Source organism: Mandrillus leucophaeus, unplaced genomic scaffold (genome assembly GCF_000951045.1).
Source record: "Mandrillus leucophaeus isolate KB7577 unplaced genomic scaffold, Mleu.le_1.0 Scaffold748, whole genome shotgun sequence".
Classification (NCBI taxonomy): Eukaryota; Metazoa; Chordata; class Mammalia; order Primates; family Cercopithecidae; genus Mandrillus; species Mandrillus leucophaeus.
Genome location: NW_012108119.1, coordinates 933,764 through 944,061, shown reverse-complemented (window position 1 = coordinate 944,061; position 10,298 = coordinate 933,764). Strand labels below are relative to the sequence as shown.

Below are 10,298 nucleotides of genomic sequence, written 5' to 3'. Positions count from 1 at the left end.
TCTGAAATTGAGGCAATAATTAATAGCCTACCAACCAAAAAAAGTCCAGGACCAGATGGATTCACAGCCGAATTCTACCAGAGGTACAAGGAGGAGCTGTTACCATTCCTTCTGAAACTATTCTAATCAATAGAAAAAGAGGGAATCCTTCCTAACTCAATTTATGAGGCCAACATCATCCTAATACCAAAGTCTGGCAGAGACACAACAAAAAAAGAGAATTGTAGACCAATATCCCTGATGAACATCAATGCAAAAATCCTCAATAAAATACTGGCAAACCAATTCCAGCAACACATTAAAAAGCTTATCCACCATGATGAAGTAGGCTTCATCTCTGGGATGTAAGGCTGGTTCAATATACACAAATCAATAAACGTAATCCAGCATATAAACAGAACCAAAGATAAAAAACACATGATTATCTCAATAGATACAGAAAAAGCCAAAATTGTCAATGGGATCTAATTAAACTAAAGAGCTTCTGCACAGCAAAAGAAACTACCATCAGAGTGAACAAGCAGTCTAATTTTTCTACAGGGAGAAAAATTTTGCAATCTACTCATCTGACAAACGGCTAATATCCAGAACCTACAAAGAACTCAAACAAGTTTACAAGAAAAAAAACAAACAAACCCATCAAAAAGTGGGCAAAGGATATGAACAGACACTTCTCAAAAGAAGACATTCATGCAGCCAACAGACACATGAAAAAATGCTCATCTTCACTAGCCATCAGAGAAATGCAGTTCAAAACCACAATGAGATACTATCTCACACCAGTTAGATTGGCGATCATTAAAAAGTCAGGAAACAGCAGGTGCTGGAGAGGATGTGGAGAAATAGGAACACTTTGACACTGTTGGTGGGACTGTGAACTAGTTCAACCATTGTGGAAGACAGTGTGGTGATTTCTCAAGGATCTAGAACTTGAAATACCATTTGACCCAGCAATCCCATTACTGGATATACTGGATATACCCAAAGGATTATAAATCATGCTGCTATAAAGACACATGCACACGTATGTTTATTGTGGCACTATTCACAATAGCAAAGACTTGGAACCAACCCAAATGTCCATCAATGACAGACTAGATTAAGAAAATGTGGCACATATACACCATGGAATACTATGCAGCCATAAAAAAGGATGAGTTAATGTTCTTTGTAGGGACATGGATGAAGTTGGAAACCATCATTCTCAGCAAACTATCGCAAGAACAGAAACCAAATACCACATGTTCTCACTTATAGGTGGGAATTGAACAATGAGATCACTTGGACACGGGAAGGGAAACATCACACACTGGGGCCTGTTGTAGGGTGGGGGGAGGCACCAGCGATAGTATTAGGAGATATACCTAATGTAAATGATGAGTTGATGGGTGCAGCACACCAACATGGCAGATGTATACATATGTAACAAACCTGCACATTGTGCACATGTAACCTGGAACATAAAGTATAATTAAATAAATAAATAAATTGAAAAAAATAAAGAACTAAAAGTAGAAATTTTCTCCAACTAGGTAATGCAGAACACTAACATTATAATACATTACCTAGCATTATAATGCACTAGCTAACACTAACAGGAAAACAATATTCTTAAGTATGTGAGTCACACTTACTTTGTTCCTTCTTGTTTTTATTTATCTTTTGTTTTTTAGTAGGCAAAACTAATCTAAACTCAACAAATGTCGTATTTGGGTTCATATAACCTAAATATATTCCTCTTTTATACAAGGATTATCTAATCATTAATACCAAAATATGCCTTTAGCACTAACTAGATAAAAATTAAGAAACATGAGAAGAAATAAACATAAATTTACTAAAGATTAAAACATCTTATTTTTCAATAATTGACATCATAGTTTAAATGAAAACAATGTAACAATGAAATATGATGATTATAGTAAAAGTAGAAGTGAAATGTTTTTCCACAGTAGCAGGAGGGCCAGGAAGAAAGCCCTGGGAGGAAGTAGATTGATGCAAAACTAGTTGGGGTTTTGCCACTATTTTCAATGGCAAAAACCCCAATTACTTGTGCACCAACCTAATACATTATGGCAAGGCTTTTATCATACATGAAGAGATATGATATCAGTTGAAGGTAAACACTTATGTTAAATATGCAATTATAAACCTTATTGCAATCACTAAGATAACAAGCAAAAACTGATAGTTAATACATACAAAAAAAGAGTCACAAAAAATACTATATTCTACTATAATGCAGAAAACAGGAAATCTGGGAACAAAAAATAGAGGTAACAAAAAGCATGCAAAAATGAGTGCATACTATATGATTTCATTCTAGAAAATGCAGACAATTTATAATGATTGTAGGTAGATCATTGTTCAACTTTAGATAGGAAGGGGATTAAGGGAAAGGCAGAGGGAAAGATTTAAAGGAGCGCTAGGAAGCTTTTGAGGAAGAGGGAAATGTTCACACCTTCATTGTGGCAATAGCATTTTATTTATATCTAAAATATCTAGTAGTTAACTCCATTTTCAGATTACATTGTTTGTATGAAACTTTTGAAAAGAAAAGACAATATATAATTCCTAAATGGTAATTGATCAGAATTTTCCTTTGTGTAATGGTTAATTATGCAGTGTAGTTAAAATGTACTTCTTATTGTAATGGATACTACTTATTGAACAAATTACTATGTATTAATCAGCTTGCTATATGTTTTATATGGTTTGCTTCCCTTAATAGATGTCTTAATAATACATCTGCAAAGAATACATAATTTATTTAAGAAAGGAATTTGCAACTTCTAGGGATAGCTTATACTATACAGGAAGACATGAAGCAGATTTTGATTTCAAAGTGGTTTGTGCTTTCATTACAGTGTAGAGGACTTGTTTAGTTTTTGAATACGCATAGGAACTTCACAATTTTTAATAATTTAAAATGATGCAATATAAGCAGTTTGGTCTGATTTATTTAAAAATTATTTTAAAAATATGTTTTTGTGTTTTATATAGGTTTTTCTATTTCTTCTTTTCCTGTATCCTCCCTCCTAAAGTCTTATTGAATAACTTGCCATTACTCTTCTTTCTCTCTTTTGAAGCAATCTATCTCATTTTTCTTCTTGCCTTACAATTTCTATTTCTTTACAGATCCAGGTTTTCTATTCAATAAACTTGTGAAAATCTTCAATGAGCAATGATGAAGCAAAACATTTATATATTGATAAGATACACACATGGTTAATACTCACCTAGATTATTGATTTTGCTTTCAGCAAATTTTTTTTCCTGTGGGAAAAAAAAATGTATAACCTGCTTGGCTAGAAATTATCAATAAAAAACATTGTAAGTAGACTAAAATTGTTCAGAAAAAATAAGAAGTAATACACTTGCTTGAGACTGTTAAACCAATATAAGAGAGACTGAAAGTTTTTCTCTTAATTCAGAGAAATAAAGAGCTTGCTCTCGTTCTCATACATTACACACATATAACAATTTAAATGTCTGCAGATAATTTAATTAAGCAATAATGTAGATTATGTTAATAGCTTTTATTGAAAAAGTAGAGAGAATTCTACTGAGAGGGAAAATATCTTCAATTTTAAGGCAATTACATAGAAATGTCCTCTATATTTAAATTTTTTTTTATGTATAAGTTAATCCACTCAACATGTTTGCATGAGGCATTATGGTAGGTTTAGATTGTAATAGCAAAATTATAGTCCTCTATTCCAAAATGCTCATTTTCTAGTGAATTTAAAGACAGTCCATAAGGTATTTACAAACAATGAAAAAGGGTGTAATGGAGATGAGAGCAGATTACTATGGTTTACTGTTGAGTTCTTAGCAACTAAATAATTCACTGAGTTTAAGGTAGATAATAAATTTAAGAGATGACTACTCATTAAATGAATAATACGACACTTTAGATTTAGAGCTCTTACTTATATCAGAGAAACCCATGATACATTTCATTTTTCTTCAAATTGGCATTAACTCTGCTTTGCATTCAAAACTTCCCAAAGTGCTAATTGAGCTGTTTAAGCTCATCCGACCTTCTCTTCGACAACCTTGGCTCTTATAGCCAAAATATAAGCTCACTCTCTCACTTTTGACTGTTCTTTCTTGTTTTGTCATGAGTAAATAAATTTCACATTTCAGTCTACTACTGAAGTGTGACACAGGCACAACTGAAAGAATGAACAATGTTTGGCCTGACAGAGGACAGTGAATGGTTACTATAAGTAAAATAGATCAGGCATATTCTGTATGAATCTGAAAAGTCAAATTAAATGTTGAAATTATTGTAAAATTTAATAGATTGGTCAATATTAAATATTGATCATTGTACCAGATGCTTTTGAAAAGATTTTATTTATTACAGAGATATCAGTGCATTTCATAAATGCAAGATTAGGTCATGAACTACTTTAAAAATTAAACAAGGTTGAGTGACTTAAAGATATTAGTAAGAAAATAAGTCTTTTGTAGTATCATTTTTTAGAGATTTAAAAGGATAAATTTACAAAAATAGTGTGTGTTGCTTGTTGAAGTAACACTGGTAACTATCATTGTACTCTATACCACAATGCGATTAACTTTTTTAGTTCTCACATCTGAGTGAGACCATGCAATATTTGTCTTTCTAACTTAATTCACTTAACAGAATGACCTCCAGTTCTATCTATGTTGCTGCAAATGACAAAATTTCATTCTTTTTTTATTGCTGAATAGGAGAAATACAGAATAGCACCCTAAATATATAGTAGTATATATACTTCATTTTAAAAATCCATTCATCTTTTAATGGACATGTAGGTTGATTCCAAGTTTTTGTTACTTTGAATAATGCTGCAGTAAACGTAGGAGTGCAGATATTTTCGACATACTGATTTAATGTCCTTCCTATGTATACATACATAATAAGTGGGATTGCTAGGTCCTATGCTGAGAGTGGACTGTTGACCCCAATTACTATTCTTTTGGACTCTAGCTCTTCCTTTAGATATAGTAATATTTGCTTTATGTAGTTTGGTACTCTGGTCTTGGGTACACTTATATTTAGAATTGTTATATCCTCTGGTTGAATTGACCACTTTATTATTATATAATGACCTTCTTAGTCTCTTTTTACTGTTTGTGACTTAAGGCCTCTTTTATTTGATATAGGTATAGCTATTCCTGCTAACTTTTGGTTTCCTTTTCCACTCCTTCAGTTTCAGTCTATGTGTCTTTACTGGTAAAGGGAGTTTCCTGTAGGCAGCACACAGATGGGTTATATTTTTTATCTATTCGTGCAGTCTACATATTTTAAGTGGGGAATTTAATTGATTTACATTCAAGATTATTATTGATAGGTAAGGAATAATTTCTATCATTTTGCTGATTGTTTTCTGGTTGCTTTGTACATCCTTTGTTCTTTACTTTCTCTCTTATTATGTATGTATCATGAGGTTGGGTGGTTTAAGATAATGGTAATGTTTGAATCCCTTCTCTTTCTCATTTGTGTATCGGTTGTGTCTATAGGTTTTATACTTTGCTGTGTTTTCATGATAGTAGATACTGTCCCTTTACTTCCAGATGTAGAACTGACAAGCATTTTTTAAATATGATCAGCTTAGTGGTGATAAATATCCTGGTTTTGTTTTGTTTTGTTTTGTTTTGTTTTTGGTCTGGAAAAGACTTTATTTCTCCTTCATTTTCAAAGAGAACCTTTGCTGAACATAGTGTTTTGGTTCACTTTTTTTTTCTTTTAAGACTTTTAATGTATCATCTAATTCCCTCCTGGCCTGTAAGATTTCTGCTGAGATATCAGCTGTTAGACCAATTGGGATTTCCTTATGTGACTTGAAGTTTTTACTTCCTTTTTTAGAGAATTCTGTTTACTTTTGACAGTTTGAGCATAATTTGCCTTAAAGAAGACCTCTTTAGATTGAATCTATTTGGAAATCTTTAGACTTCCTGTGTCTGGATGCCCATATTGCTCTGAAGACTTGGAAATTTGCCAGCTATTATTTCATTAAATATATTTTCTATGACCTTGCTCATCTGATCTTCTGGAACTCCTAAATTTAAATATTTGGTTGCTTTATAGTAGTCATATGTCATGTAGGCTTTATTCGCTCTTTTTATTTACTGACTACATTATTTTAAAAGGGTTGTTTTTAAGTTTAGAAATTCTTTCTTTTTCTTGATCTAATCCATTGTTGAAACTCTAAATTTGTTTTTTTCTCTTTATTGAAATCTACAGTTCCAGAATTTCTGCTTGTTTTTTTTAATGACATATATTCTCTTTGTTAAATTTCTCACTCAGATCATGAATCCTTTTTCTGATATTTTACCTGTGTTGTTTCTCTGTGTTATCTTGTATCTCACTGAGTTTCTTTAACATCATTATTTTGAATCCTTTTTCGGGCATTACAGACATTTTCTTTTCTTTGAGGTCTGTTACTGGTGAATTATTGTGTTCATTTGGAGGTGTCATGTTTCTTTGTTTTTTCATGGTTTTTATGTCCTTACATTGATATCTGTGCATCTGGTGTAACAGTCACTTTATCCACTTTCATAGATGGGTTTTCAGAAAAATACATTTTTCTAGGTATTTATAGTGCTGCTTAGTTAGGACGCTTTGGCTTTGATTATGTCCTATCCTCAGGCCCCCAGATGATGTGTGTGGGTGTCTGTGGTGGTGGAAAGGGCAAGTGGATGGATGCTCAGGCTCCTGGAAAGCATGCTGAGGAACCAGTGGCAGTTGCCAGAGCAGACATGTTCACAAACTCTTGGACAATCATATGGGTGTTTAAAGCAACTGTTTAAATTTTCTTCTATGGCCTCTCCCCCAACAAGTCATTCTAATACATCCATTGCATCTTGTCGTATAGTTGTTTACAAAGTGTCAACGTCTTTCTGTTACAAAGAAAGTAAAGGTCAAACTATTTAGCTCATCAACTTCAATCTCTCCTAAACCTAATCCACTCTTTTTAACCAATCTCTAAATCTGCTTTTCAAATCTATCAAGTTACTCCAGAATCAGGACATTGTTGAATGTAAATCTTTCTGGTTGCTTTATCTTTAGTGTCTGTTTGTGGCTCTTTACCTAATTAAATACAACCATCAAGATATTATTTGAATTTCACTTTAATTTGTCCCCCAAATTTATAATATTGGCCTATATAATCTCCCTATAGCTGACCTTAGATTATATTTTTTAATTACCAAGCTTTTGGTAATTATATACTTCTTTAAGTTTTTAAATGGCTAATTTAAATCTTATCCATGCTATCAAATTGTAACTAATGGACCTACTTTTCATTTATTTTATTTTCACTGTTATAGAAAATAATTCATTTGGTATATAATAAATAAGTACAAACTTTTTGAATAACTTTTTGCATTTAGGAAACATGCAAAAAAACATCCTTATTTAACACTGCATATTGCTTACTTTCTATTAACTCCATATACTCCAAAAAATTCATATCTAAGAGAATATATGATTCTCTTAAAGGTAAACTTCTATAAGTTAAGGCAATTTGATGAATATATATGTCATATTCAAAATGCTATAAATGGACATTTTCTTTAACTCCATCAGTTTTCTTATGCTTATTTTTATTGATATCACTTTCTAAGTCTCATAGGTTTTGAAATAATTTTATTTCTCCCATATTTGGTAGGCATCACTCAGATCCAGTGAATTGCCAAGATCCATAGTTTTCTTTTTTCTTTTTTTTTTTTTGAGTTTAAATGCATTTTATTTTTAGACAACCTACATGACATGTTTTTCTTAAAAACAATGCCTCCACTCCAAATAAATCACTGTCAAAATAAATGAAGAGCTCAAGATGACATCAGTCCCATTTGTCTTTTAAGTCCTGGTGTTGTGTAGATGACAAGCAGAAGCCAGTTATGATGACAGGTGATAGATCCAAAGTAATTGCCAAATTTGTTAACATTTTTCCATTTCTAAACCATCCTTAAAGAAAATCATTTATGGGGTCACACCATCCTCACGGTAGTCCAATAGAGCAACCATGCCCTCTGGATTCATGTTTTCACCGATAAAGAACTGGTAGTTTTTGAAATTAACAAGGATGTGCTTGATTTTTTCTGCAGTCCCTGTCATAAAAGGTTTTACTCTTTCTGGTCTCTGTTCTTTAAGTTTGCCTTTGATTGATTTCATGTAATCTTTGATGTACTTCTTGTAGGCTTCTTTTGTGAAACTTGTTTCCTGCAGGTGATGGTTCATGACAATATCGACACCAGTGATTACTGTGCTTTCGGTACCTTCGCCCTCTGGGCCTTCAGCGGAGGCATCTCCACCAATGAGCGAGTCATCAATGTTACCTTCTGTCCTACTGACCATCTTCCCCTCCACCTCCAGGCACAGCCCGTCCGCGATCTCCCGGATCTTGTAGATGTCGGAGAACATCTCATCGTGGCTGATGAGGTCCCGGTAGATAATCATGACGGCGACTGAAGGGAGACGACGGCGCTAGCTTAGCAGAAGCCCGAAACTCGGAGCGAGCGCGGTGCAGCCGGAGCGGCGCTGGGGGGAGCGGGGAGCGGGCGGAAAAGCGATCCTGATTTGTTTTCCCCTACATAAATTACAATGCAATGCTCATTTGTCTTTACTTGAATACCATACACTTACTCTAAGCTATATTCAAATATTCATAGTTAATGTTATCTAAATGCGTATTCTAATCCATACATCAAACTCATTTCTGACTATAATTTAGACTGTTGAACATTTGTTTCTGTTTTGAAGCTATTCCTTGTGGTCCAATCAGATTTGAATGAATTCAGTATTTAATTTTACATATGTGTTAAATCATGATAATGGCATTTAGCATTCCACATGCCCCTGCTTTTAACCTAGTATATTTTATTGCCTAAATAATATTTTGTGGTGAACAATCACAAAATCTCAGTGACATACCATAATAAATATTTATGTTACTCACAAATGTATGGTTTGATCTAGGCATAGCTAATCTCTTATTTATGCATCTACAGGTAGATATATATATATATTAAAAACATATGTAAAATATATATAACATATATTGATTTTACTTATGTGGTTTAATGATAATAAATTAAATCATTCAGTATTATGGTTATTAAAATAAACTTTACTTATTTAATCAGAAATATCTTTATAGATGACTATCTTTGCATTCAAATAAAAATATTCCAATGTACAAACATATTATTATATCCCATTTTATCACCAGCAACCAAATTATCTGTTGGGATTCAACACCCTATATCTACTGAAATTTAAGCAACTACATATTTTGGCTTCATTTATACTTTATCTTATCTACCACTAAAAACCCTATCTAACATGCCAGCATGAACTTTAAAAACCTCACCTTCAGCCAAGGACTCAGTGCATCCTCACAAAATACCCTGATTTCAGTTGGTGAAATTTCTAAAAGGCAATCTGCAGTGGCCATTATCTCTCTAATAGTTTTATTGGAAAATTAGGTAATGTTGGCTGTTTTAAGTAGTGTTTGTCATTTTCACGTTTTTTTTTAAAAAATTATTCATATAGGCTTGACAGGAAAAATATTTTTTGTTTAAAAATTGATGAAATGGTACTTTTAACTTATTTTTCTTTTCATCCTTCTAATATATCTTTCAATCAGTTCTTCTGGCTAGACTTATTTTAAATTTTTGCCATCTTGTTGAATGTCCTAACTTCAGGCCTCACAAAAGTTAAATCTTCTTATCTAAGACATCCATGAAGAAAATTTAGGAGCAAGAAATTTGCAGGTCTTCTCATGAGATTACAAAAATAAGAAAATAAAATTCTCAATGTAATTCTAGTCTACTTTATGCACATAAGTCATTGCCCATCGGTTGAATACATAGCAATTATAGAAAAATAACGTATTAAATGTGTAAACTGCACAATTCCACTCTGATTCTCACAGAGTATAAAAAAATCACCTCAAAATGATAGTTGTCCTAATGATGTGAATTATTTGCATGTCTTTTTGTTGAATTACAGTTCATTTCATTTGATATTCTAGCTATTTTGATTACATGTGTATTTTGTAGTAGAAATATATAAGGACTTAGCCATTATTGATAAAATAAAGGCATATATTAAGTATCTCTCAAATGTGTTATAAACATGAACTTATTAGGTCTCGAAATTTCTTATTCAATCAAATATGACCATAAGCAGTTTACTGTAATATAAATTTTTGAAAACAATTTTTAAGGTATGAATGTTATCTCATTAATGTATGGAGATACATACAAATTAATAAATATGTTGATATTTACAATTATAC

At 32.3% G+C, this 10,298-nt stretch overlaps 1 pseudogene across 2 annotated transcripts in view; it reads right to left on the bottom strand.

Moving 5' to 3' along the window:
• The window catches only part of LOC105529080, a 14,367-nt pseudogene extending 5,806 nt beyond the window's left edge, over positions 1-8,561 (bottom strand). The window contains exons 1-2 of one of the 2 annotated variants that reach the window (XR_001004451.1): positions 7,757-8,561; positions 1,447-1,453 (exon numbers count right to left, since the gene is read on the bottom strand). The product of XR_001004451.1 is annotated as a translationally-controlled tumor protein pseudogene, transcript variant X2 (transcript). Of the gene's footprint in view, positions 1-1,446; positions 1,454-7,701 lie in introns of those variants that run through there. The other variant, XR_001004450.1, reaches the window with a different exon arrangement.
• Positions 8,562-10,298: the final 1,737 nt, after the last annotated feature.